This window comes from Rhagoletis pomonella, unplaced genomic scaffold (genome assembly GCF_013731165.1).
Source record: "Rhagoletis pomonella isolate Grant_MI unplaced genomic scaffold, Rhpom_1.0 Rhpom_scaffold_08060, whole genome shotgun sequence".
Taxonomy (NCBI): Eukaryota; Metazoa; Arthropoda; class Insecta; order Diptera; family Tephritidae; genus Rhagoletis; species Rhagoletis pomonella.
The window spans coordinates 1-7376 of NW_023466590.1; the positions used below are offsets into that span (position 1 = coordinate 1).

Below are 7376 nucleotides of genomic sequence, written 5' to 3' on the forward strand. Positions count from 1 at the left end.
GTAGTTGTTGGTATTGGCGTTGTTTCGGCACGATTGTTCCTTGGCGGGTTTCTTTGCGTTGCTCGCGTACCGCCAGTATCTCGACTTTTGTACTGACTTTTGGTTTGCTCTGGAGAAAAATGCGAGACAATTTTCGGTGAACTTAGAAAATTTTGATTTTGTGTTTGGCGGAAAAAATACAAACAAAAAAAAATAAGAAAACCGAAAACCGAAAACCAAAATATGCAGCCGAAAGAAAGTGTGGAAGTGAAGTGATGAGAAATTGAAAACAAATCTACATACTACATAAGTACTGATGATGTGTCTGTGACAGTGGAAGAAGGATTAGAATGGAAATCAAATACACTGATAACAAATTGACAAATTGACCAAGAAAATTGTCACTTCTTGAAATTTTTAAAAAAATAAAAAAAAAAAAAATAATTAAAAAAAATTTTTATATGAACTAAATAATTAATACAACACAGAAACTAATCTGAAATATAAAAAAAAATATAAATAATTGTCATATAAATTTATAACATTTTTATTTAAACATATGTATGCTTGCAGTAAATAATATAATCATACAAATTGTCAGATTACATATAAATCTATGTAAATAAAACAGCAGACAAATAAGGAAATGATTGTTTTTAATGCAAAAAAAGTATATACTAAAAAATGTAGCTTAGAGGGTAGATAGCTTGCTTTTCACGATATGATATGGATTCTAATGAGGTTTCATGATCTGATATAGTAGCCCTTGTCAATTATTGTTGTTTTAATATAACAAAATATTCATAAAAGTTACATTACAGAAAAACTTGCTAAAAATAAATTGTGATACCTGCATTTGCTTATAATAATAATTTTTAAAAATTTTATTACAATTAAATAAAAAGTTGTAAAAAATGTGGAATGGAAATTTTTAAACAACTAAAGATTTAAAGTTTTTTAAATGTCTGCAAAATAAAAGTTTTTCAGTAAAGTAAATGAAACTGGTCAAAAATTTAAAATAATGTACTAAAATTTTATTGTAATTAATCAAAAATTTAAACGAATAATAGAAGATATAAAGTGTTATAAATATTTGTAAAGTTAAATTTTTCATTAAAGTAATTGAAACTGGTCCTAACTATGCAAAACAAATTTATGTACAGCCTTTTTTGGGGAGATTTTTATTATTCTTTTAATAAACTTTGTAGAATTTGGACGATGCATTTGATTCAAACAACTAAATTTAACAAGCAACAATAATTAAAAATTATAAAACTCATAGATAAGAGAATTCTTAACACACACGCATAAATTAGAATTATGAAAACTTTAAAATTGAAAAATTCAAGCTTGGAAATTATCAAAAAATTGTTTGGAAATGATTAAAAAAATAGCGAAAAAGCATAAACTACATTTATTATTTATAATTTTAAGTAAAAATTATTAAAAAATTATTTTCATAACAGAAAAAGCTATATCTACGAAACCAGCCATTAAATAAATGAAAATTGGTAATAACGTTAACAGCTTTCATATAAAATTAAAAAAAAATATCAAGTTAAAATAAAAAAATAAATAAATAAAAACTTATCGCTGTGTGTTAAAATTTCTTTTTTAAAACAAATACACATATACAGTAACATATAGGAAAATTTGGGAATTATTTAAAATTTAAAATTTATGTTATATTTAAACTTTTCAATAAAAAAAAAAAAATTTTGTGCAAAACTGTTTAAATAAATTTTTTTTGTTGTGAAAAAAATATCGGATTCTTAGCGGACTAAATTTCAAGAAATTATTAGTTCTTTCTTCAAACATTTAAAGACAAATCGGGTTTGAGCTTGAAAAGAAGAGAAACTACGCCCCAAAATTGTGCTTCCAAGAGAATTGCGAACGAAATCACTAAAGGCTAAGGACAAAAATATTTGGGATAACTTTAAACGTCTAAAAATATATTTAGGTGGCAAGGTACCATAAAAATCATATAAATTTTCACACAGCTAATAAACAGTTGATAGTGGTTCCAAGTCTTCTAAATATTAATTTGACCGTTAAAAGCTTTAAATATATTAAAGACAATATGACAGCTCTTGAACCACCCAAATGCTTCTAAAAAATTTATTTAACAAAATTAGGCAATACATTAAAAGTTTCTTTTTACTATAGATTAAAAATTAATTTTTCAAGAACCATTTTTTTTTGTTTAACTTTATAAAAATTAATGGTAAAGAAACTATATATAATTACATTTTATTTAAATAAAATATAACCCGAACAAAATTTCACAGCAATAAAACAATAGAATTTACATAAAACATTTGCTCCAATAAAAATTTTGCGCCTCAAAAAATTTTATTCACCAGTTTTAGTTTTTTTTTTTTAAATTTTCACTCTATTGCATAAGCGTTGTGCAATAAAAATTTACTAAAGTTCGGTTTCTCTTACATACTCCTAAAATTTACTAAAATTTAGACATTTAAAAGTTGTTGAGTATTTTTTAACATTTATAATTTTTATTTTAAAATATTTCACAAAAAAATATAATATATATATAAAAAATTTAAATTTTATCTAATTCGAGCACTTAAGTTATTAATTTTTTATTCGTATTTAAATATGAAGATGCGAAAAAATCGCCTTTCTAAATATTTTTATTTTCTTGGCTTACAAAAGGTTAGATAAATCGTAGTTTTAATTTTCAGAAAATTTAGAATTAAAAAATAAAATTTTTACGCAATTTAAGTAGATAGGAAAAAAAATTACATCTCTAATAGCTGGTTTCGTCAGCTATTCAAATGCAGAATGATTTTTAATTTTCTGTCAATTTTCATACAAAATTAAAAAATTTTAAATCATCCAAATTCTAAAAAGGGTTTCATGAAACTGGCTGTAAGAAAATTTGTTTAATTTTGGTTTAAAAAAATTTGAAAAATTTTAGGATCTTGTTTTTGAAAAATTTTGTGAAGCATTTTTTCAAAGCAGAAATCAAACATTTTTTGTTTTATGTTTGATAGCATTGTACACCTAAAAATACTAAAAAATCGTTTTGATTGAGAAATATAGAAATAATAACGCACAATTTAGAAAGTCTCAGTTGTCAACATTTATTTTAGTGTATTTTGTTTCTCGCCATTCCCAGAAAAAAAACAATACTTCTAACTAGAACAACAAATTTGTTGGTATAACAAAAAAAAAAACAATACATACATACAACGAAATATTAAATAAATTTATACTTATTCGAAGAAGTTCGAAAAAAGGTAAAAAAAAAACCAAAAATAGATAAGTAAAAACCACATTCAACACTTCAACAACAATATACAAAAAAACGTGAACCTTAAACTACTAAAAAACTAATAAAATAAAATAAACGAATCCGCGTTTCAATACTAAAAACAAAAAAAAACAAAAAAATCTAATACTAATTTCCCTAATCACACCTAACGCAATGTTTTCAATTTCTCGCGCCATCTTCCACACTTTCGTTGCCGGCAAAATGTTCGCGTTCGCGTCGCTTACGAGTACCTCCACAATAGAGTACAATATGGTTGCCCATTTTGCGTTTGCAAGAAACAAACTGGAACTAAATTCTAATGGCGGCGGCGGCGGCGGCGGCGGCAACAACAAAAGATTCACTCCCATAATGGTGTAGATGGTCGTAGGGGTGGTGCAGGTGTTGCTGCACTTTTGTACTGGTGTACTGGTGGCTCGCGCGTGATTAGAGCTTAGAATTCACACTCATTTCGTGTGCTTTTGTTCTTTGGTTTTGGATGTATGTATGCAAAGAGTGAAAAGTGCATAAACATGCGTATGTGTGTATGTATGTATGTATGTATGTATGTATGCGTGCTTGGCTCTGTGAATGAACGGAAGTTAATATTCGGAATACATACATGGATTTTTGCCAAAAAGACAAATGAAGACGAATGCGAAATGCTTAGAAAATGAAAATGAAATACGAACATATCTATGTACACATGCATATGAATGTGGTGCAAAGTGCAGTGTTTAGAAGATGCATGGAATGAAAGATACTAACAAAAACTACATAGTCATAACTGTGTATCAAAATGTGTAACTAATAAATATACATACATACACACATAGGTATCTATGTATGTATGAGTGCACCTATCACTGCGGTTTTCTTCGTTTTGGTTCGTGCGAATTTGATACAATAGTTTATTGATTGTGGGCGTGTGTGAGAAAAAAAAAATGATTTGTAAATATTTTTATAGACGTATGGATATCTGACTCAAAAGAATAGGAGAAATATTTTAACACTAAAGCAATTTTCTTTAGCGAAATTCGGTTTCTTCATTTCTGATGGACACCAAAGTTATCGTTTTTTTTCTCCAAAAAGCAAGTGCAACATTTTGCACAATGTATTTTATGAAAAAATTAAATGCTTACTTATATACATATGTATATTTATCTACATACGCACATATACATACATATGTAAAAAATTTTTTCGTATTAAAAATAATTGTATTTTCTCCTGATTTAAACTTATAAGTCCTGAGATTTTGTTTTAAAAAGAAAAGTTTCTTACTTTTAAAATATGTAGTTTTAATTTTTTATTAAAAAATAATTTTTTTTCTCCTGATAGGTTATTTAAACTTATAAGTCCTGAGATTTTATTTTAAAAAGAAAAGTTTCTAACTTTTAAAATAGTTTTCAAAGAAAAGTGAATTTTATGCAAACAAATTTTAAATCTTTAAAATTTAAATATCAAAATATTTTCTTTTTATTCAAATTCCCACATGATTTTAAAATAAAATATTTCAAATAGTTTTTTATTTAATTATTTTTTTAGTTTTCTTTTTTATTTCTTTGTTCTCTTTTAATTATTTTTTTTTTCTCAAGCGTTTTATACAATGAAATTATGTTTTATATGCACATATTCCAATTTTTGAAAACTAAATATAATAAAAGTTATAAACATAAAAATTATTTGTAAGAAAAAAATATAATTATCTCAAAAATTTTTTTCAGTATTGTTTAATTTAAATTTTTCAAAGCTTAATATAATAAAAATTGTGACGATAAAACATAGTTTGTAAAAAATAAAAAATAAAAATAATCATTTCAAAATTTCTCTTTTAAACATTAGATCATTTTAATTTTTAGTATTGTTTTCTTTTCACCATTGCTTTAACAATAAAATGTATCATTTGTGTAAAAATTGGGATATATCAAATTTTGTAAATTTTTCTATGGAAGACGAATTTGCACTTAAAATATTTTTTTATTTTCTACATTTTAAATAATTTTTTTTTTATATAAATTTAAGGTTACAATCACGAAATTAAAAAAATGTAAAATTTTCTTTATTGCAATAAAAGTTTTGTTTTATTTATTTTTGAAATTTTGTAGAAACGAATAACAACAAAAATTTGTAGTGTGAAAAATATTTATCTTGAAAAAAATTTTACGAATTAGACAATCGAAACAATGTTATATGCATGTAGTCAATAACGTCGGTAACGATGTTTAACAGGAGATTAGTGTTAACCAGAGATGGTGAAAACGGCCCTTAGAGTTGATAACATCAAAAGAGTCTAAAATTAGTCATTATAAGTGAAGTACTCATATTAGACTCAAAAATATATTCTGAGCACTCAGAAAATTGCTTAAAGTGTAGTAGTTTATCTTATTTAATTTTTCAATAAAGTACAGTTGTGTGTTCTGAAACTTTTAAAAGAAATTCTGAAATATACTTGCTTTGAATAATAAATAAAACTTTATTGAAATTTTAATTAGTTTCAATAACAACAGTAAATAAATAAAGATTTTATTCCAATCCCACAATATCTGCTTATTTTTTAAACCCAGGATGAAAAAATTCTAGTTTTAGGAAAAATTTAACAAACCTCCTAAATAATGCATCTCCTACTCGTATCTCTTCGATACTTGCTTTTATTTTTTCCGCTTTTCTTGTACCATTCCACGCCACAGCATTGATAAATAGTATGTATCATCACACATCAGACAGCTAAGCCGTAGCTTATACCCCTGCAGCGGCACTTTGAACTTGAAAATTTAGTTGATTTTGTGTTTTCATTTCTTTGTTTGGCAATCAAGCGCGTGCTTGTTTACTTTTGTCTATGTCAGCGAAAATCCCCTACTAACTTCTGCTCCAGACATGCATTTTTACGCTACTAACATTCTTTTGAAGCTAGAGTTTTATTGGGCTTTCCCACACTTGTGCTTCTAAACACATAAATTAAACCAAGCCATCACATTGCCACCACGCCAGCCACCTAAACCAGCATTGAACGCAGTTTTCCCGAATTTGTTGCGTTCCTTATCGCGTTAAATCGCCGGGAGTGTAGACGTTTGGCACTTCCGCTATGTTTTTTTTTCTGCCTTTCCTTTAAATGTTATTGTATGTGTGTGTGCCTGCGAAATGTTATGAAATATTGCTCTACTTGGAATTTGACTATGAAGCAATTTTCGAGCAATTTTTACATCGTCTGGGTGCATTGAACACGAAAATGTGCACCGCGCAGCATATTACACTTTTCTGCTTTAATTTATTAATATTTAATACATATAATACAATTTTATTAACAATTTTCATATGACTTATGTTTTTGTATTGAATAAGAATTACTATGCAAACAATTTGCACTGTTTTGAAAACATCCTGAGCTTTTTTTGAAAATGAAATTTTCATGTTAACAAAACAAAAGTTAAGCTGTTTACTTTTTTTTTCTTTTTTATTAAGAACTTCAATTTGACGTGGCCGTGTACAAAGAATTTAAAATTATGCTGATAAGAAAACTTTAGTTTTATAAATCTTGAGCAGAAGCTCAAAAATTATGCACCAGAAAAACTCAAAGTCTTTAAAAAAATGATAATCACTTCTTTAGTTCTGGCAGTCCCTTTATCTACATAGATTACAAAACAATAAGCTTAAGTGAAATTATAAAAATTTTAAAGGGATCTTCCAACACTTTCTAGACATTTAAACAAGAATCTACTTTTCTAGATGTGTATGAAATTCTAACTAGAAAGTTATTTGCATAGCAATTCAAATTTATACTTTGATTTCGTTAAGATTATTATGATTTGTTTTTTGAATTCCATTATTTTTGATTGAGCGTTTTTTTTTGTGTGGATAGATCCTTCATTAGATTTATCATACTAATCTCTTTTATATGTTTTCTCTCTCATTATTCAGGTGCTTTTTGACTGTTTGGAACCTTTTTAATAATTACGTTGAAACGTTGTTGATTCTTATTAAATATTGTTTTGTTGAATCTGAGGACGAACAAAAACAAAAACAAATCCCAATCAAAGTCAAGGAAACCAACATATGGAAAGGCAACTCTAGGACAAACAAACAAAAACAAAAGAAAAACAACAAATCGCGAAAACAACAAAAAAAA

General features: G+C 26.2%; 1 long non-coding RNA gene across 1 annotated transcript; it reads left to right on the forward strand.

The window, feature by feature from the left end:
- Nucleotides 1-16: 16 nt before the first annotated feature.
- LOC118755955 lies at nt 17-7364 on the forward strand. The gene is made up of 2 exons (XR_004995085.1): nt 17-136; nt 7169-7364. It is a non-coding gene; the product is annotated as an uncharacterized LOC118755955 (long non-coding RNA).
- Nucleotides 7365-7376: the final 12 nt, after the last annotated feature.